Here is a 23,174-nt window from a genome sequence, read left to right as displayed (position 1 = left end):
CTGTTTGAAGAGGAAAGTGCAAACAGCCACCTCTGTATAGGACCTCTATCTGGAGTGCAATTTCACTGTGAGAAACTGGCATGCTCTATGGCTAAGCATACTGTGACGTCAACGTGAAACCCTGTGCACTATGAGTTTTTGATCCTTAAAAGGATGACAACCTTAATTTTCCAGTTAGATTTTTACACACTGAGAATAGGCCCTATTTATGGAAGGTCAAGAAATCTGTTACCCAATCATACAAAATTTTCTTTGTACAAGACCAACAGTTCAAATAATTCAAATTCTTAACCCAAAAAAAGGAAAAGTGAAGAAGTGTTTCAATTAAACTTTGTTAGCATCTCTGGTATTTCTACTGTGTGAAGTCTTCTACAGCCATGGTACCTGAGCTGATCCAAACACTGTAAACTGAAAAAGCTCAAGTTATTTATATGTTACAAGTTCTTAAATGGGAGGAGTTAGGCACTGGAATAGGGATGACATGACATGACAGGATGTAATGCTTCTAATATAATTTTTTCATTTCATTAGAACATACACCAGTTGATACAGGAACTGTTGAGTGAACTCACAAGGCCTCTTTACACCAGCATTCCTATTAAATGAGTGTACATTTCTTCTTGCCTAGGTATCTCATCTCTGATTTGGTGCAGCAAAGACTTCAGCATAGATACAAAACACCATAAAATGTCTACTTTTGGCAGATGGCAGGACAACTAGAGTAAACGTAACTCACTTCTGCAGAAAATGGCTTAAACTCCTGATATTAACTAAGAATTTGGCTACAGAAATCAATCAAATGTTGGCCTCTTGTACAATACTGGACATCGAGCTGATATCATCCTCACTTTAAAGCTAACTTCTAAATTCTCTGGGTATGCCTCTCAAATTAGTGTATTTTTCCTTTGGTGAAGCCCCTCATTAAATTGAGTCCAGACAAGCTATCCAAATACAATTATTCATCCTGAAAAGAGTCCAGATCCATACATATAAAGCCAGAAAACATCTAAATTTGCCTACAAAAACTTAACGGGAATTAACAATTTCTTTGGACCAGGATATTGGAAAGTTAATTTAGAATAAATTTAGGTGATCAGGACTAAGGTATCACTTACCAAATGTTTGTTGTGATGCTTGGATAAATCTTATTTGTCCAGTGGGTGCAAATTTTTATTATCTCTGTCTCCCTCACCATCTTTTGCTTGGCCTGGCACAAGTCACTTCAATTCTGTGTTGCTGGTGTTTTTTCACTTTAACCATTTCCTGCCCCATCAGGTTTTAAGTGCTTTGGAAATAGATGTCATCTCTTAGTAAGAGGATTACGTCTGTCATCTTCCTTAGAATCTAAAGCCAGTGAACTGAATCATCATGGTTTTCCTGGAATTGCCAGGTACAGAGGTGATAGATAATTCCTTGAACTACCTGCAGGAAACTTGCTGTGTGAATTTTCAAACCAAGATGATAAGAAATGTATTAAAACTCTCTAGTCTCATCAGACTAGCAATAATAAATTAAGATATTATAGAAAACTATCTTCCACCCTTATCTGATAGCATCATTTTTTTTTTTCTGACAGGAAATAATACCTATTTTTACCAAATGGACTATTACCTGACCATCTATGCTCATTTAATTTAGATGAAGTTTTCCTATGTCCTGAACAAGGCCAAACAGCTCCTATTTTCAAACTGAGTGATGTTCTTTCAGTAGTGAAGTAGCTGAAATCCAAGCAAGTCTGTACATAAAGAACTGAAAATGCAATGTAAAAGTAGATATGGGGATTTAATAACAGTCAGCATCACAGTTACCAAATAATGAGGTCCTTTAAAATCTAATTGTAGTCCACAAATAATAGAGAATTAAAAATGGGTTTCTGTAACTTCCTTGCTTTTGTACTTTAATGGTTTTCCTCACTAAAAAAAAAGTACTCCCCATCTGATGAAATGTAATTAACCACAAGGAAAATATGGTTTTTTCCCAATTCCAGAGAGTTGCCACTTAAGAGAAAAAGACAAAGACTTCTGGCTAGCATTATAACGAACTTCATTAAAATCAAAGCAAGACAGAGCTGCACTGCACTGTGCTAGAGATCTCATCTCCAAGGCGGGCTCTGGCCTAGCCAACAACAAATGCACTTAATAGGTTTTTGCTGTAATAAAGAGAAAATGTCAGGAAACAAGCCAGGCAGGCTTGTTAAAGCAATCCAAGAGGAGACAGTGGCAGGACAAGCAGCACTGTGGTACTTTCAGCCTGCTCCACTATGCAATTTCTCTTAAACACTTTACAGAACAGTGACTTAAATCCACAGCGCATCTTCCTGTAATGATGATTGGTGTGTGCCCCAGAAAAGAGACAAAAAGGTATTAATGAAGTAATTTTTTGATTGTGTTTCCTTTTATCTGAACAATACCTACAGTGGGTCAGACACTATCTAAATTAGGCCTGCAAACATATAATATTTCTTTCACCTTGGGAGAATTTGTGATATGATAAGAAGGTGAGAGCTGGGGCACCCAGTTACTGTTAGCTCCTTTGGGAGCCAAGATTGTCAAAGCTGAATTCCTGAGATAGCATTACTATGTATATAGTTAAAAAGAGAGTAATCGCTCCCATTTCTGAAAGTCTTGCCACTTGAGAGTGTATAGCTGCAAATTGGAAAAATCAATCTATTTCCCAGATGAAAAGGCATTCTCCAAATTCCTTACTGAAAGCATTTCCTTCTATGAAAGTGTATTTTACAGCTGAAGTATAGTCAAACAGAGCAGACAAAGCTGGAAGGTTTAGTCCCTGAAAGTGCAGTCTATAATGTAAGGTACCAAGGAAATGACAAAACCCATTCCCCACAGCATCTTAAGGAAACGGTCCACCTGGAGAAAAAATGACTCTTCAGGATCTTGAGTGAGACATGAGGAAGCTGAAATACAAACATGCAGCATGAGTTAAATATAGCCATGGACAGAGGGATAGTGCCGGTTCAACATCAGAGAATTCTCCTTCTATAAGCTTTTGCCTGTTTTTCTCACCTGAAAATGTTCCAGCTAGGGTGACAGGTAGCATAAATAAAATATAATGGCTGCCTTCACATTATGCTGCTTTGCTGGTTATTTTGTAAAAGGCTGAGGGTATTCTGCTATAATGCCCTTGTCAGAAAAGCTATGGGAAGCCCAATCATGGTCAGAACAGAGGTTTGTGGGAAAAAGTGCACTTTGCTATCATTCTTGAAAGAACATGCACATTACTGTCACTGAAAATAGTCTACCCTTCTTTTCACCTTCCTCTGTGGGCTCCCATCTCTTTGTAAAGCTAAATATAAACTGCCTGGCTTTGCTCTTGCACACCTCTCAAAGCCTGCTCATGCCCTGATATTTACCTCATGAAGTACCTTGGGAGCTGTGGCAGCTTCTCAGTACCCTTCAATATTTCATTGTAGCAGGATTTCTAAGGATTGTTAAGACTGAGACTAGTCAGACAAGGACATTTGTCCCATCTGCAGTCATTAACATCTACGTAACTTCCACACTGTTCTCAGAACTCCCTTTTGCTGAGGTTCTTCCCAGGCTGAGCTGCATGAATAACACAGCAATATTTGCCACACTAATGAAGTTGTTCCCTTCTTGTGTGTTTTCTTCTGGCTTGTCTGTTTATCCCTTGTGCTCAACACTCAAACTGGATGTCTTCTGGAGCATGATGATGTATTTTGGACTGCCCATGGACAGCCACACAGTAACAACATAAGCAAGGTTCTTAACCACAACACCCGGCAACTTTTTAATAGCAGGTCTGAATTTCAAGTGTGGTTGGTGGTTGATCTGATTCTCTTCAATCTTGAGATCAAAGGGGGTGTGGAAATGTGTGAAAGGGATTTTGAAAAAACACACACATACACACACACACACACACACACACATCTATATATTGATGACAAGCTGAAGGCAGATAGCTAACAACCCTAAACGTGCAGTGGATGTTTCCTGTCTCACTTTTCCATAACCCAGCACATATACCCCTGTGAAACTCTGGTAAATATTTCTAATCCAACTCTCCCCTTCCCTTATCCTTTCCTCTGAACTTGGCTAGTGCTCTGAACCACTACACCCAGGGGCTGCCTAAGCACAAGTCTGCCTGCAGCTGGAGAGGGGTGAACAAGTAGAGCTACCTAGGGGCAGCACACCCTGCTTTCTCCTCCCTTGGCCAACAGCAGAGATGTGTCCTGCTGTTTCCAAGGAGAGACATGGCAGCAGGTAGGGCATTGTCCATTCCTGTGCCTCACAAACAAGCTAGGAAGAATATTCTGCAGGCTATGGGCTTCCACTGGTTTTTAAGTTCTGTTTGTGATCAATGTGGAGACAGCCCCAGGCAGGGATTGATGGTGAGGCAAAAGGACCATTTTGCTCTGAGTGCACTAGTTCTGAGAACCAAAGAAATAGACACAAAGGGAGACACCATCCCTTAAGTCAGGTTGCAACTTCTAAAGCAGCTGGAGCATAGCCAGCGAGTCAGAGAGGGCTGTAGGAAAGTGTTACAAATCTCCAAGACCTGTGGAAAGTTCATATGACCAGGAATGTCAAATCTATGAATTGCAAGTGTTTTGTAACATGGATGAGGAGAGAAGACCCTGAAGGTGGCGAAGATTCCCTGGTGTTGGAAGTCACGTTAGGCAGACTTGACCCCGGCTTTCAACCCCAGCCACACTGGATTTTTTAGTGTTATTTTAACTGTCCTTTCTACTCTGGAGACAAGAGGGCAAGGAAGAATGCCCTCTTGCATATGAAACACTCGGATGATTTAAATATTCTTGAGAAGAACTGAAACACAAAAACTAAATTTTACTAATTTGGACAAAACATTCAACAATCTGACATTGTTTCTTGGCATTCTGTGGGAAGGAATTAAGACGTTCATATTCTCGTAAAAGTTGGAGCCAGTTAATATGGGCTCAGAATTGTTTTGGTTTGTGGGTTGACTTGCAGTTGTTTGCCTTTTTTCTGTTTCTGGCTTTGTCCATGTGTGGTGTGCCCAGCCTACTCTGCTGAGTCAGACATAGTCTGACAAAGATCTGTGGCAAAGACCTTTTCACTAGAAAACGTTCTAGTTAACCTTTCTCATGGTATGACTCTGCTAAACTCTGCAGGTTCCATTGTGTTTTGAAAAGCTACTTCAAATTATTGTGGCTAGTTTCCAATTTCTGACTTTTCTCCAGAAGTAGACTGAGTTTTGATTTTTAAGACTTCTGAATTCCTCACAAAGGCATGCTCTGATATTAAAGAAAAAAAAGTATAGAAACGGTAATAATTGTCAGTAATGAAGGGAAGTGCTTGAATTAGCAGGAACATATAACATACGTTTTTAACATATAAGCGAATCTGCAGTCAAGGGCAGACTTCCTGCTTTGTCTTTGTTAATTTTGATAGAGAAGGTTATAGCTGAGGGTTTAATTAATACAGTAGAGTTCTACAAGTGCAATCAGCGTTCCTGCTGTAGTTAGAGGACACTTGGGTTTTCATTAGCAATAATACAAAAGCACAACAAAAAAGAGACAGAGATTCAGTTATAGAAAATATATGCAAAGTCTGCATTTAAAAGATCAAAGATACAAATTTATGAATAATTTCAGGGATTTATTTTCATGCAACTAAGCAGTTGCATGAAAATAAATTTTTTGGACTAATATTTTCTGGACTAATAGGTATTGCTTATTTAATAATGCATAGTTAAACAGACTTTTCTTAACACTGCCAAGACAGTGCTGCAGTAATAGAAAGTTTGTTAGTAATATATTGATGTTGTAAATACAGAGTAAGTTTTCATTACCAGAGTAAATTCCTTTGGGTGTACAGCAACATGTGATGAATTCAACATTAGAAAAATTTGTAAAAAAAAATATTTTGGGGCTTTTACTATCCTTCAGAAAGCTGGTTTTGATTTTACATTATGTTTGCCTAGTATCTTGGTTTACAGAGCAGCAGAGCTGGTGGAGTGGTTAGATCAATACCAGAGGCCCATGTTTTGACCTTCTGCATGTTGCTAGGTAGTTGTTAGGGATGTAACTGCCTAGATACAGTGCAGATGCCATTTCAAGTGGAATCTGTGCATTAATGAATGAGGAAGTTAAACAGTGAAAGATCTGAAGGACAGAAAGATGATACATGAGCTCGAAATTTGGAGATGCAAAGCAAGCAGAATGCATTGGACCTCTCTGTGGTAATATTCAGGTGCATCGCTATGCCCTAAACATAGTAAGAATAACTACAGGCTCGCTGGAAATTTACCCAGTAGCCTATGCCACTACTAGAAGTAAAATGTAAAGCTAAAAATAAAAAAGCTTACAAAGGACACATGAAATCATTTATTAGAATGGTAGCTCTCATTTAAGAAACAAAACAATGAAGCTATGGACAGCAAAAATATTAACTTTAGCTGGTGTAACAAATTCTTTCTTATCTCCAAGTCTTAAAGACACTAAAGCAACATCTTTAATCACCAACAATTTTATATTAAATTAGAGTTTTCTAGGATGTAACAAAAGCCCTTTTCATAAAGAAAAGCATAACGTAAACAAGCAGTTCCAACTTAAAAGTTTAAAACAGAGGGAAAACCTGTAAAGTGCTACATGAACATAAGCAGTAAAAAGTTGAAAAAGTTGAGTTTAAAAGCGTACAGAAATAGGAACACTTTATTGCTGTAGTCCAGCATGAAAATACCTGTATATTGTTGCAGAGAATGTTATTTGTGATGGAAGTAACTTCCCAAAGTGTATCATTAGACAAGCAAGATGTTGGAACTGTAAAGCAGGTGATTGTTAAGTGTTCTAGCCTATAGAGCTGACACTGCTGGACTGGTTAGACCATTATCAAAGACTCATAGTCTGACCTTCATCATGTTGCAAGGTAGTTGTTAAAGAGGTACCATGGCTTAGATAAAGTACAATTAGGCGGAAAAAAAAAAAAAAAAAACAAAACAAACCTGCAGCTATTGGCAAAAAATAGCACATCTAAACTAATTCTAAAATATTTACTCCATGACTCACTACATTAATCATTGAACACTGTGTTGGAGAGGTCCATGGGCCAAGAAAATGCTAACAGCCTGGAAGATGTCCTCCTGTTCCAACTCCACCCAACAAATTGTTTTTCCCGTTCCGGAGTAGTAATGACATTGAGCACTTTATCCATCCTATCCATGACACTACATTTGAAACATCTTACGCAGCAGCAACACCTCACCACAGCTAAAACTGCTACTGCATAGAACTACGTCAAGTCTAGGACACTGCTCAGTGTTGTAATTTACAATGCACTTTCCATAAAATTTGTAATTTCTGCATTTTTATTCTTGGATAGTATTTTTGTTTGTTTGTTTGTTTATTTTTGGGGTTTTGTTTGATTTTGGTTTTGTTGGGTTTTTTGGTTTTTGGACTTACATGGCCTCAACTTTGAATCTGAGAGGCACACAAAACAGTCCTAAGTGGGATGAATATTTGAAGTCTTATCTTTTAACTCTAGGTATGACGACAAAGGTTCAAGTGATTTACCCAGGGTCACAGAGACAGTCTATGGAACTGATGCTAAATCGCCTGAAACATTGGGCTGATTCCTAGGTTGCCTCTGAATCTTCTTTTTTTCACTTGCTTCATGTTCCACTTTCTTGCAAAGAAATGTTTCATAGAGCTGTCACAAAAATGGTCTAGTTGGGGCAGGATCTGTCACTGCTCTAACATCTTAACTTGCAGATTATTCATCTCAACTCAACTTTCAAAGCCAAAACAAATGAGAGACATTAAACCTACATTGGCCTGTTGGACCTTTGTGTTTAACAAAGCAACCAGCATGCAGACAGACTGTTGTGGCTCTCGTATGTATTATTGTTTCTGTTACCTTGAAAAGATATGTGCATGTTCTTCACAAATGTTTGGAAAGGTCATTTAGACAATGCAGACCTCTGCATCTTCTGTTCATGAGCTGCCTTTAACTTCCTCAGACCACTCTCCTCTACAAATAATTGCATGAATAATAATATGGGAAGGAAATTTAAATATATCTCTAGGTATTTGTATATGCATGTCAGACAGATATACCAAAATCTAGTATTGTCTCTCCATCCTCATGTGTAAAATGACATCAACTATTCTTCACATACATTTTTGAGGGAATCCCATTCCCTTGGAATTAAAAACAAAGTGGCATTATTCTTAAACCCATCTATGGAGAGGGCCAAAGCACAACATGCTTTAATTGCAGCAGAATGTTTCAGATGATTCCAAGTAGAAGCTGCATGTCTATCTCCTCTGGTCTCTTTTGCACAGCCCAGCCTAAAAGGTTTTATCTAAACCAGTTTGCTGTAATGCAAAACCTTTCCAAAACTATTTCTTCTTTTCCCAGCTAGGCATTAGTTTTCTTCTTTGTCTTTGCAAGTTAGCTGATCACTTCTGCCTTGACATGTGTTTGGTCTGTAAACCAGACAACTTAATTCCAATTTCCCATTGAGATTTCTGAACAGATATTGCTAAGACAATAAACTTTAATTCTTCACAGCTGGTATTCACTGTGATCAGAGTCCCAAATAAAAAGCAGCCAATAGTTACATCTTATATATGAATCGTACAGTCTTTCCATAATGCTGATACTTCTTAAGAAAGAAAGAATCCTGCAATATCCAGAGAATATGAAACAAAATATTTCCCAAAACTAAGTTCCTCAAAATCAATAGTAATGAAAAAATAGTGAGTAACAAGACCCGGGGACAAAATTACTTCATACAAATAAATTCTGTTCAGGTGATTTTACCAGAGCCTAATCCCTTTTCTGTGCCTTGATTTCCTTTTCTCTCTCATGTTTAGCTGCTGAGCCCTGCAGTGGAGGAATGCACAATATCTAAGCATAAAGAGGTCAGGATCACTCTCTGGCATTCTCAATTTTTGCAATAATAGGGTTTTCTTCCTTTTTAGTGGTGGAATGTTGTAAACTGTGGCTTCAATTAACTTGAAGCTTTAGGGTTTTGTTGCCAGTTGCCATTGATAAGCCTCAGAAGGACCTGCTGGCTCTTATCTATGTAGCTAACACTGTTTCATTTTTGTTGCAGATGCATGGACAATGAAATTCATAATTGGATTTGTCCCACTGTCAGCCTGTATCTGTAAAGAAAATGGAGTTTGGATTTTAGTAAAATATAGAATGATGTGTATTATTGCTTCACTCCTCTAGAGGGAACTCTTACTTTAAATCTCTTCATGTATTTCTCTGTAAAAGCAGTGGGCTGACCAAGATGAGGGAAGACCTACAACCTCTTTAGTCAGAATGAAACTTGGCAGAAACCAGCAGTGATTATTTTCAGGTACAACGACTTTCAGTTTCGCCAGAGCTCCTTTCTTAGCATGGCCTGGCACTTCCATCTCCAAGAAACATGCAGGACACAGTGTTAAGGATGCCCCAGAGAGCTGGATTTGGATCTTTTCCAGTCCTGACGCTGCGTGTGCTACATCAGTTCTTCAGGCTGATAGGAGAAACTTGAATTCTGGCTTCAGACAACAGAAAATTTTGTCCTGAGGGTTTAATGTAAGAGATTGCCTGGGGGAGTGGGGACAAGTGGGGAGTACAGCAACTGTACTGCAAACACTTCTAACCCACACCATCCATTCGTGAAGCTGCCCTGTTAGCTGCAAAGGCTGAGGCCCATTTTCAGACCTGAGTAGGTTTCAAGATCCATGGCTGGCAAATAAAAAGAAGAAGACTTCTCTGTGGGAGGAACAACTTCTGCATTCAGAGGAGTGTGGAAGTAGTCTTGTGGATGTCATGAGGTCTCTGTTTTGGGCTGAGCTGCTCACAGTGGATGAGTTCAGTCCTGTCACAGGATCTCAGAGGAGTGACTGGATAATAGGACAGGCTTCCTCCCACTACCCACTCCAGTTCTGTGCCTTCCCCAAAGACCAGTGTCAATCTGCCAGCTTCTCTGATTACCCTTATATGGAAAAGTAATAAGTCACCACTCCTGTTCATATTGCCTTGGTGCAGTGCCAGCCTTCCTACACTCCCCAGATGTCTTTACAGGGAACAAGCCATGACAGAGTGCAGATGCAAACCCATCCGTGCAGCAGTGACTGGCTTACTTCTAGGAAAAGGAACAGCCATGGATATAGAAGGACTTTGTTCTGACTTAGCATCCTCAACAGCTGGATAAGAAACAAGATGGAGAAAAGTGTTGGCACTTCATATATTATCTGCATTTTGCAGAATTTTCCAGTCCCCTAACTTGGCTCTCTGGTGTGAACTACTTAGAAAATTCTCTAGGAAATAAAGTACATGACTGCTCATAACTTCAGTTATAAGGAGTTTTCAGCCCCCTCCACAGGATAGATCAGTTGTGCTAGACTCAGAAAGGAGAATAACACTAAAACTACAGCATTTTGTTCTTTTCAGGTATTTTAGGTAAGAAAAGGTTTGCTATAGGCAGGAATTTCTAATTTACCAGCATTGGTCCATTAGGGAATGACATCAAAACAAGCTAGCCAGGCAAGAAAAATATGACAGATCAAAGAAAAATTGCCCATGTTCCTTGTTGTTAGGCAGCTGTGAGGACTGATTCATGCCAGCGCTGCCAAGGGGTATGGGATAAATTCAATTGTAACAAAAAGTAATCACAGGAACTAATCTGATTCTCTGAACCCTTCAGCTGAATAAAGTGAATGATCAAGGAACGGGTAAGGGTTATTCTAAGTGGCATTTATACCATGCCTAATATCTCAAATTTTCTACCTTCTGATTCCCAGCTTCTGTCTCATTTGTTTCTTCTATATGGGTCCCTTGAAGATCTGGTGCATTTACCAGAGGGTGCTTGGTTCTCTCTTAGTGCTGAACCCAGCACTCTTCTACTCTGCTTCATTGCTCTGACACAATTCATGCCAGATAAATAAAAGCCAGAGGAGTATGCTTTTCTCGGGGAGCAAAAATGGATTAACAAAACAAAGGTGTACCACAAAATTGACAGTCCAGGGGAAAAGATGCTTTGACTACTTCCCTTCTTCTAGTTGAAGCTGTTTCTGTTCACGCTGCCTTTACAAACAAGGACAGGACATGAGCCCCAAACCAATCCCTAGCTGGTGTAGATTCAGTACTTTCTGTGTGGAATAGTTTCATTCACGACATATATTGAGACCATATCCTCAGGGCTTCTCAAGCAATTGTTTCATTATTTCTACTGTATTTGTCCTGGGACAGCCATTCCTTTCCTGTGGCAAGAAGGCCCTTTTTGCAGATCACCATGACAGTGCCATACTGTCAGGTAATTACACTTGTGTAATTATGCAAGAAGCATTTGAGCATGCAAGGCTGCTGAGACAAAGCTGAAGGACTCTCAGATATGTGCAGTATGGTACAGTGAAGTGTACACAATTTAGAACAAACTGTGCTTTTAACAGCTTTTTTCAGGGAGAACTCCAGAAGCTCCATCAAATGTATGCAATATGATCAGTGAGGGCTTGAGTCCAGAAGTGAAATGGGAGAGAGCAGAGCACTTGAGTATATCCAAGCTGCTGAACAGGCACTAACATACATTTGTTTTTCTACGTCAGAGGGCAGCTGGCTTGTCTTTTTGCAATTGCAATTTCTCTGGAAAGCCTTGCAGAAGTGGGTGACACAGGCATGTTTTGCAGAAGTACACACAGCAGTCATACTGTGCCATTTCTGGTTTGGTGCAACTAACCAGTGCTTGCATGGATGTGCTTTCCTGAAGTTTACAGCCTACCTCTAGTCATGGTATTTTAATGAGAACTTCTAATGGCTGGCTGTTGTCCTTGCCTAGTCAGGAGAGAAACAGCCCTGTCATTCTTCTATTTGGGCAACTCCAGAATGCAACTTGCAGAGTGGAGGAAATTCACGCTCTCAGAATTTACGTTCTTCTGACACAACATCATATCCATCATCAGAGCACCTTCTTCTCTAGTACAGGGGAAGAATAAACCAGAAAAACAGAATATCCTGTGAATTCTAAGGAAATAGGAAGATGCTGGATTACGAATCCCAGGTTATCATGTGGCCTGCTACTGGGCTGCTGTACAGGATATTATCCCTGCACCTTCACAGGGCCCAGCAGCTCTGCCTGCTGGAATTAGGGGGGAAGAGGGCATCTCTCCCATGATAGCATCTGTTACTTGGCACTAGGGAAAAGTCTAAATGTACAGCCTTTGGGACATAATGACTGATCTTCCAGAAATACAGTGCATTGCCTCAGGAGCAATATTTCCTCCGCATGGAATAAATGAGAAAATTTTTCATGAGCTGAGAAACCATTAAGCCAAAACCCACCAAGTGTGAAGATGTTCCTAAACTGCTAATTAGCTTCTGCCTATCTCATCGCTGTCTTGAAATCTGAGATCCTTGAAATCCTCATTTACCCAGAAAGATACTTGGGCTGTGTCTACGCTGTAATACAGGGACTCTTTGTACACTGAATTGCATTGTAGGACCAAAAGAGAGAAAACCAGTTAAGATTTATTTTAAAGCCTTAGCTTAAAATCTAACTCACTCAACATGTTAACAAATGAACATTCAAGGACTGTGTACCTTGGCCTTCAGTATAAACAGTTTAGCAATAGATAGTATCATTTAACATACTTTGTACCTGCATACAGCTGATGTATACCCTTAGATACCAAGAATTTACTTTACAGTTTATCCAGAACTCTTCATTTTTTTAAACTGAAATCTTCACTGTCACTACTGAGAAGTCTAAATTTCTGTTTGAGGAAAAAGTATTTAACTTGTTAGAACAGAAAAATCAAAGTTATTGTGTATCTACTATCCAGCAAATCTCGGGTTTTCCACAAAGAAAAGAAAAAAAAACATCAAAGGGCTCACCTACCACCTTCTTCTAAGGCCAATGAGCAGTTACAATTGATTTTAACCAACTCCTTAGGGTAAACATAAGGACCAAGAAATTAAATAAACCTTGTTTATGTGTACTAGAATTTCTCTAATTTGAAAGGTGAATAATATGTAAATAGGACTATTGGCTAGAATATGTGAGAATGTCTAGAGCAGGCTACAGTTTTACCAGCTGGTAATCCTTCTCTGACAGTGATTAGACCAAGTATCTGCAGAAGAAAGCAAATGTAGCAGAAGACGATTTTCCAGCTTCCAGTCATATGATACCCAGATATTTTCAGTACTACAGGCAGTATTTCTCTGCATGACAGGCCTAGACAGACTTCTCTTCAGAAGTGATATCTGACCATTTCTGAGCCACGTAGTCTTGTGTCAAGGTTTCCCACCTTTAAACTACATTTCCTATAAAATACATCCCTTATTTTGTCTTCGATTTTGGTTATATCACACATACATTGCTGTTACCATTTGGACTGTAGTTGTGAGGGGGAAAGTTCCCAGAAGCATCCTCAGCACACCAGACTACATTCCAGACTGCTGCTTGGTGAACCTGCTATGTTTGTTGGCTACATAGCATGGATATTGTATATTGTAGAGAGCAGGATCAGAATAACATATCCCTTTTTCTTGAGAGAGTGCTGAAACACTGTAGGTACTCTCTTCTGCTCTTCTCAACACCGCAGGGTTCAGACTTTCAGTTGATGACTCTAGGAAATTATGGACTCACCCAGAGTGAGAAAAATGGGAAATGTCTGTCAAACAAGGGTGTTCCTTACTTTGTCTCCTTCTCTTCTCTTTCCTAGGACTCAACTTGCTCTTGAAAGTAAGCTGATTTTTACCATTGTACCTTTATACAGTCATCCCAGGTTTTGACACATTTGGATTGGAGGTGATTGCAAAATTCTTTTCTCCTCTTAATTACATTTGAAGAGCCAGACAAGAAAGAGGCTAATGAATTAATATTTATGAGCACTGAGAAACCTGCTTAGAATTTCTGAACTATCCACAGTCTTTGTAGGTGAGTTATTTAATCTACCCCACTATCCCCATTCTGCATTTCTTAAAGGAGTATTCTCAAGTATTTCTGCAATACTTGATTGAGAATTAAACTCATTAATAATTGTTGGACATGCAAGCTTCAGGAAGGTGTGGGCCCACAAGAACCCAGATAACAAAGTGGAGGGAAAAAAAGGAAAATAATATGCTAGTCCAAACCCATCTTATCTGGCAGTATCTTAGAAAAAAAGGTAGTCTTTAAGCTCTGTCAAAAGTTATTCTCTCAGCCTGCCCGTGTCCATAGCCAAGAAAATCTTTTCAGAAAAGTTACTTCTGAAGTCAAGTGCTCAAAACAGCCTAGCATCTTCCTTCAGCACCAAACCTTGTGTCCCCTCCTGCTCAAGGAGCTGTCACATGCAAATAGCCATCCTGGCCCTGCAGCAGGAATTTGTCCAAAGTAACCTTTCTGCATTGTTTGATTCCCTTCTCATGTTAGTCTCATGGTGGATGGCTTTGCAGTGGCTGTCAGGCAGCAGCTGTGACAAGGGAAAAGCGATGCAGGGAAATGAGTTTAGATGAGTCAGCATGCAAATATACATATGTATATGTCTATTCTTATGGATTACACATATATGTAGAGGTTTCAGATGGGGTAGTACTGCAGGTTGTTGATCTCAGAGACTTCAAGCCTTGTTTTCCCCTGGAAGCAAAGGAAGGTTTAGTTTCCATGTGGGAAGAGATTGTCATGGGTGCTTTGACAGGTATTTGTAGATCTTACTCTTTACTCCTGTCTGGTTTTCCCCATGTGCCTCATTCTGGGAAAGCTTCTACAGAAAACAAACCGCTAGCCTGAAGATGTAAGTGGGTTGGATTGAGATTACAAAGGAGAGAGAGGTCAGGAAGGCACTGGAAAGAGCTAAGCATTTATTTGTACGCTAGGCACAGGGGACAAGATATATTTGGGAAGGTGGGTAACATGACAAGGATGGAGTGAGTAACTCCTCACTGCCCACACATCCCATTTGCATACCATTTTTGCCTAGCCTATATTGCTTTCAAGTTGCCATCTCTTCCAAAGCCATAGGTTGCCCAGTCTGCCTGCTGATGCTTGCTGCTCCCTGCCTATCCACACCAGAAGGGGAAGGGAATATCTGCAGGGGCTGTGGTTCCCCACGGCTGGCAGGTACTACTGACACTGCTAAAAAGAGCAACTGGCACTTTAGCTACTTTTACAGCTCTCAGACAGCTCTAGATCAGTTCTTTGAGTATTTTTTCCCCCTTCTAGCTCTCACCAACTTATCTCCTCACCATGGGGCCTCCGAAAGAGACAAACAAGTCTCCCAGGAACTGATAATGTAAGGGCCATTTTCAACATATGGTCAGAGGGAGACATGAAGCCTACCCACAGCTCTGTGGAAATACCCCAGGCTCAGAGCCTCTTTTCCTCCTGTGGGAAATGTACAAAGGAGGTCTTCTAGGGAGCTCTAATCAAAGACTGATCTCTCCAGGAGAAGCAAAGGCTTCTTAACCTGTCCACCTAATTCTGCCATTTACCGAGAGAGCAGGAATTGCTCAAAATGTCTGAAGCAACCCACTAGCAGCTCTGTACAACTTGAAGAGCTTGTGCAGAGATGCTGCAAGTTTTCTTTGGCCCAAGATGTCAGGAAATGGTTGGATGTGTGTGTGTATATTACCATACATGCACTGTATAGTAATTGAGCAGAGATGTGATGAGAAGTCCAGCAAAGAAGACTGGCAATCCATTCTTCTCATATCAGCAGGACCTTACACATACACAGGGATGTTACAATGCCAGGCCACTGGCCCACCTGCAAGGCTGCCCATGCATATCCCTGAGAGCATTCTTGGTAATGCTGTAAAAGGACATTTTAACCCCAAGTTTTATTCTGAGGCATTTTTCAGTCAAAGATAAAATCCCTATGATCCTAGAAACTCTGCTTGTCAATTGGAATTTGTGAAAAATTAAAATGAGAAAAGGATCAGATTCCTGAGTTTACTGCCAAAATATTCATGCTTTTAAAGAAAATGGAGTTTTCCTCATGCTTCCTGAGGGGGAAGAGGAAGATCTAGGGTTAGTAGCAGTCCAATACAATAGGTCTGGTAAGGGATTTGGTAAGAAGTTGAGGAGCTCTGACCTTGCTGTGCTGTGACTGAGTAAGGAGGACACTGCCTCTGCTTCACAAGGTGGGGAGGGTGAGCATGCATGGTATCCCTGCACTGCACAGCAGTGACTGGCTTATCTGCAGCATTGCAGGGTAGTGACTTACTGGGAAAGCTTTCTTACCCACCTCCTGCCCCCCTTCCTCTCTCTTTGCCTGACTGTTTTTCAACAAATGTGAAATGTGCTGATAAATACTGCAAGTGAATGATACAGTATTTACTTGTTTACGCTCCCCTTCATTTGTGAATTTGTCTCAGCATTGCTGAAGGATCATTCTTTCATTGCTTTTTCACACAAACATGCCCAAAGCCCAAATATTGATTAGGGTCATCTTCTCTTCTCTGTTAACTCTTGCTGCTTCCAGCTGCTCAGAGTTTTATGCTGATCTTTCATTTATTTATGGAAGATTTATTCTGAGGTTTGTACTCTGTGGTTAATTAGGCAGAGGTAGCAGTAACACAGACATGTTTCTAGACAGCCTCCATGTACTAAAGAGCTGTACACCTGGCTACTCTGCTTTACTACACTTCACACCTCTCTACTTGGTGACAGTAGCATTGACAGGTTTGTTTTCTACAAGAGAACATGGCATGGCATTGAAGTTACAAACTCAATTAAAATTCTTAAGTAAAGACAACAGAAATATTGTTCACAGGAATTTCCTTGTGATGCGTTTTACTGTGTCAATCCTTAGCAGAAGTATGTGGTTACTTTTGGTCCTGGATCCAAGCTATTCCTTTCTAAGTTTTGCATCCACTAAATGTTTTCTGAGATAGCTACTGTCAGTTTGCAGTCATCTTTCCTTGAGGCAGAGAGCTGTACAATATTTTCCCCAAAGTAGTACCTGAAATCCCTGTATTGAGTGCTATATCAGTGATTTAGGTGTTCCCACATGTCAAGACGTTTCACTTGCTGATGACTGATTGAAGATGTGAAGGTTGGGTACAGCCTTGGCTTCAGTGACATGGTGGAATTCAGGATCCTGCACGGAAAAAGCAAAGCAGCAGTCAGGACTAGGACCCTAAATTTCTGGAGAGCTTTACTTTGGCCTCTTCAAGGACCTATTTGGAGGGATCACATTAGCTACAGATCTAGAAGAGGGTCCAAGAGAGCTGGTCAATGTTCAAGCATCACTTCCTCCAAGCTCAAGGCCAATGAATCCCCATGAGGAAGAAATCAAGCAAAGGAGGCAGGAGACCTGCATGGATGAGCGGGGAGCTCCCAGCAAATCTCAAATGGAAGAAAGAAATGTATAGGATGTGGAGAAAAGGACAGGCCATGTGGAAGGACTAGGTACATCTTCAGAATACACATGGATGTGACAAGGAAGGCCAAGGCCTGCTTGGAATCTGGTAAGGGATATCAAGGAAAACAGGAAGGGTTTCTTCAAGTGAATCAACTTCAAAAGGAAGAATGGAGAAAATGTGGTGCTGCTGCTGAATCAGATGGGTGTCCCAGTGTTGGAAGATTCAGACAAGGCAGAATTATTGAATGCCTTTTTTACTTCAGTCTTTACTGCTGAGAACAGCCCTCAGGAATCTCACATGTCAGAAGTGAGAGAAAAAGGTTGGATAATGGAAGACTTGATTGTAGAGGGTTGGGGAAGAGATCATCTAGGCAGATTAAACACCCATAGATCTACAGACCTGTTGGGATGCACCTACGTGTGCTGAGAGATCTGGCAGCTGCTAAGCTAGTCTCCATTATCTTTCAAAAAGCACGGAGTGGGAGAGATGCCTAATAACTGGAGGAAGGCCAGTGATACTCCCACCTTCAAAAGGGCAAGAAGGAGGACCTGGGAAGCTACCAGCCACTCAGCCTCACCTCCATCCCTGGAAAGGTGGAACAGATCATTCTGGGGGTCATCACCAAGCATGTAAAAGAAATTAAATTAATCCTTACTCAGCTCGTTTATCAACAACTCGGATGAAGGGGTAGAAAATGACCCTGAGCCAGTTTGCAGATGATACAAAACTGGGGGGAGTGGCTGGCACACTGAAGGCTTTGCTGCCCCCTCAGAGGGACCTTCAGGGGCTGCAGAGTTGGGCAGAGAGAAACCTCATGGGGTTCAGCAAGTTTAGAGTCCTGCACCTGGGGAGGAACAGCCCCAGGCAGCAGCACAGGCTGGGGGTGACCTGCTGGAGAGCAGCTCCGTGGAGAAGGACCTGGGGTCCTGGTGGACAACAAGCTGTCCATGAGCCAGCAGTGCCCTCGCAGCCAGGAGGGCCACTGGGGTCCTGGGGCATCAGGAGGAATGTGGCCAGCAGGTCAAGGGAGGTGATTGTCCCCCTGCTCCACTCTAGTGAGGCACATCTGGAGTGCTGCATCCAGTTCTGGCTCCTCAGTCCAAGAGAGACAAGGAGCTGCTGGAGAGGGCCAATGGAGGGTCACTAAGATAATTTGGGGTCTGAAGGATCTGCCTTACGAGGAGAGACTGAAGGCCTGTTAAATCTAGAGTAGACAGAGAGGGAATCTCAGAAATACATGTAAATATCTCCAAGGTGAGTGCCCAGAGGATGGTGCCAGACTCCTTTCAGTGTGCCTGGGCAGGAGACTTGGACTCAATATTATCTCCAGAGGCCCTTTCCAACCCTAACTATCCCTTGATTCAGTGAAATATATTAACCAAGAGATGAGAGTAAGGGATCTTAACTGTCTCTGCTTTTATGTGATGGCCCCTCACTGCTGGCTTTTATTGATTCTTTCAAAGCTAAAATGCATAGAAAGTCTCAAAAGGACTTCCATCATATAAAAAAAAAGTGTTCAGGAAAAGTATTATTAAAGTTGTACTCAGCTCAAATGCATCACTCTCCAAGCTTGACCTGTATGGAGCTCACAGTTAATCCTCTTCTCCTCAGTCAAACAGGTTTTAATATAGTTTTGGGGATTTATTCATCAAATTCCTGTTCCATGTCCTCAAGCACTTCTTCCACAAACAGTTGAATTTATTTCCACTCACCATTAGTTTATGAAATGTAAGAAAGTCTAGTCTGGTGAAATGGTAGGAAACTTGAACTCAATATAGTGTTCATTCTGTGGACTGTCCTTCCTGCCATCCAATATAGAGTATGCTACTTAATTGAATGAGGAAAGTGTTTCTCTTCAAATATTTAATGATCTTTGTCTCATCTCTAGAAACATAGAATACAGAATTCAAATACATCTATGTAAAATATATATTTTGGTTTGTTTTTTTTTTCCTGACTAACACTAGGCAAGCAAAATTGAATCCTCCCAGCAACACACACACACAACATTGTAGAGAGAATTGTGTTCGTGCTTAACAGCACTATGTATACATCAGCAATGAATACTATAGAAAACAGGATATGGCATAAAGATGATTATTTCTACAGGATACAGATGCAAAGTCTTCAAGATGTTATCATGGCACAGAGGAAAGTCCAAACAGGAGATTTCTGCTATTTCTTTAGATGGATATACACGCCAGTTGAGAAGACAGTTCCGTGGTTAGGTCCATTTGTAATGATCAACTTATGGAGGATTTTCAAACATCTATTTTGTTATCTTGATATAGCACCTTTTTCTCCCCATCTATGGGGGCTATTAGACCACTCAGTGGGGTTAAATGGAACCCAATAGAACAGGCAAAAAAAATGTTGTAGGATCCTTAGAGAAGTAGCTGATGCAGGCTGGTGGAGTCTGGGTGGAGGCAGGGTAGTCTTGCAAAGAGTAGCACAAATTTACCAGGGTACTATGCAGTCATGGGACAGGGAGTACAGGGTGTTTGTAGGAGGAAGGATGCTGAATTCTGCAAAGTTTGCCAAAAGAGAAATGAAAGGAGAAATGGAAAACAGGATTCAGCAGCAAGCTAGGATAAGTTTGGAGAGAAGGTCATAGAGACTTAGTCATACCTACACAAAGATGTCCAAGCATCTGGTCTAAGCTTGGTAAGAGAATACAAGTTTTCCTCTCCGGTTATGTAAAAGTAACTTGTCAGAGCTTTGCCAACTTAGTTACACTCTGTCTGGAAGAAAATGCTCCCATGTAACTGCACTTATCCCTACCCCTAAGATGCCCAAGGAAGCCTTGAAGGCAGTGGGACTATTACCTTGGCAGCAAAAGGGGTGCCTTCAAAGGGATGCTGTCAGAAAATGACTAAAAACAGAATGATGGTCAGGGACTAGTCAGTCAGAAGAGGCAGCACTAAGTAACTGAAATGTGTCAGAGAGGGTAGCTGTAACACTGACAAGAAGCTCCAAATAAACCTAGTATAGAAGTCCTGCCCTCTTTCCCTCCCCTGATGCCTCCCATGCAAATTCAAAATTATGCTTTCAAATTCAGGGGCAAAAGAGGGACATAACACCCAATTTTGAATGTGAATGAGTACTTCAGCCTTTAATGAAAAAATATCCAGCCACAAAAGTGCAATTTTTTTCTTTAGTTTTACACAAAGTCTGCAAGTAAAATTACTGTCAAAAGAATGTTCCCCAGTATTTCCCTGATTTCTCCCCAGGGTCCTTAAATTCACTGATGTAAAAAGAAAAACAAAGAACTACAAAAAGGCACATGAACACAGCTCTATAAATAAAAAAGGAGGGGAAGAATGAAACCAGTTTTTGTATTTTGAACCAGCCATTGTGTAGGCATTTGCTTACTCCATCACTGCTCTATGCTCAGGACATTAAGAGAAGACAGATATTAGAAGGAGTCTTTCTGTTGCATTGAGTCTGACCTGAATTTCCTTTCTGAGGCCTGGGAAATAAAATCAGAGAGATTAAGATCTACTTTTTACCCTTGTACTGAAAAACTTCACTAGCAAAGGGCAAAATTTTTTCCAAGATAAACAAAAAATTTGGCTTAATTTTATGTCTGGTTATAAATACATTAGAAAAGGGGAAAATTAGTCATATGAGCTTATAAATAATAGCTCAATTACATTCAAGAATATGTGGGTGGGTGTCCTGGGTGGAATAATTTGCTAAAGCAGAGTTCTTCTTCCTTGCCTTTCCTCTTCCTCTTAATTTATTCCTCTTTCTGAATATGTGCTTCTTTTTAACCTTTATTTATATCTTGATTTTTGTTCTTTAATCTTGGTGATCTTTCTATAATGGGTCTATACACATTTTTCTTTAGGATTGGTTTGTTATGGACTAAATATTTTTAATGGATAACAACACATGGTAAAGTGCTGAAGTGTATACCTAGCCTCTGGTACACACTTCTGTTTTCCTGATGTCAAGAAAATGTGTATTTAAAATCAAAGGACTGCTTAACAGCTCTGTTGCGCAAGTCTTGGTATGGTTGTTTTCACCATATTGCAGCACAGTACTGTACAACCTCCTGCAACATCAAAGACCCCTCCTTCCTTCTTGCTTTTTCTTAGACATTTCTGCTCTTGCTTTTTGATTCTTGTTTTGATTTCACTAGAAACTGATGCTGACATGTAATAAAATTCTCCAACATTTAGATTTCTGTCAAGTCTCCTGGCTGATCAAGGCTGTCAATCTGATCAGCCTACTGATTCAGATCCAGGAACCAACCACTCTTGCTACGCTGTTCCTTTTTGTGCAGCCTGGCATCAGTGAGGAATTTAAGAATCCGTGTAACCATGCCTGGCTTCAGAGCAAGACTCAGCAAGGATCTGAAAGGACTAAACCACCTGAAACATGTGGTTAGTGCACCACACAGAGCAGTGAGCTGGAGCTGTGTGAGAGCATTCCCGAGATGTTCCCGCTGCCCATGCTTGCCTGCGAGAAGGGAAACACTGGGGTTTGATTGGGATTGTGTTGGTCTCACACCTTCCTAGGTGATATATGAGGTACTGTGTGTTGTGCAAGTCTTTCTCTCAGGTTGTTTTTTCTGTTAGTTGATTTGTTTTAATTTTTATTGGTTGCTAATTACATCACTGCAAATATGTGGTTTGTTCTGATGTCCCATAAAAACAAAGGTTTTTACTGCTGAGAGATGCTGGCACTATTTGTGAGAAGACATCCAGAGCCAGTATTTTACCCAGTACCTGAGCAGATCATGACCTGACATTTTTATGCACTCAGTTTGGAAACACTGCATAACAGCATCAAAGACAAGAAAGATGTAGCTGTGCTTTAATTTTAAATCTGGGATCTTGCGCCAGGTGTTAGGAAGGCATTCAAAATTCCACCAAGTCAAAACAAAAAGATTTTTCCCAGCCTCAGTGGAGTTTCGATTGTGTCTCTCACTGAAGGCAGGGTTGGCCCTTTCACCAGAACCACAGGACTGGTGGCCCTCTGCTTACACACACAGCTGCCCACGGGAGAGGTTTCTAATCCAAAAGGTTAGAAGTGAATCCAAAGGCAGCAGCAATTTCTCAGGCTCTGGGAGCAAGCCTCAAAACCTCAAAAGCCTGCCAGAGGAGGAAAAAAAACAAGGGCTGACCAAAGCCTGAGGATCTGGCAAGCAAAACTTCAGATTTTTTTTTTTTATTTTCAAAGTTTCTTTGAAAAAGTGTGAATATTCTCAGCATCTTTGCAACCTGTTCTAGCATAAGAATCTGTTCCTACTGCTCCTAATTTCCATATTTGGAGTGTCCTTCTTTCACTATTTAGAACATTCCAGGTTTACAGCTAATTGTGGGTAAAAAAACCCCTTTGGTAGATTAAACAATATGAGATATGCCCTCACTTCCTGGCTCTTTTGAGGACGGTAGCCCACGGCCAGGCAGGCTGTCTTACTTCTCACTGAATGGTTCTACATGGTGGGGTGATGCACGGCAGCAAATGATCTCCAGTGTCATTGGCAAAAAGTGGGACTGATGATATTGGGTCACTTCCCACAGGAAGGGCCTACAATGAAGAACATGGTGTTTATCTGACATGAATGGTTGGGAGATTATGTAATTGAAAATGCACTGCACCGCCACACTAACACATGCAACATTGAAGTGGTCCCCGTTTAGCATCTGCATTTCTGATGTTCTATCTGAGTTAAGCTGAGCTGTTCCAGGGAAGCATTCTGAGCGTTGCTGAGCAGAGATAGCGCCACACATGGATATAAAGGCATTGTTAAGACAAGCTTTATATGGGATGTTCTGCCAAATGGTTCCCTTCCCTTCCTCTTCTCATTTCCTTGTTCTCCTTTAGCCACTGGAGAATGGTAATCCCTTTATTCGCTTATGCGTA

The sequence above is a fragment of the Taeniopygia guttata genome, chromosome Z (genome assembly GCF_048771995.1).
Source record: "Taeniopygia guttata chromosome Z, bTaeGut7.mat, whole genome shotgun sequence".
Lineage (NCBI taxonomy): Eukaryota > Metazoa > Chordata > Aves > Passeriformes > Estrildidae > Taeniopygia > Taeniopygia guttata.
The sequence above is the reverse complement of the archived record's forward strand: the minus strand, read 5'-3'. Positions refer to the sequence as shown.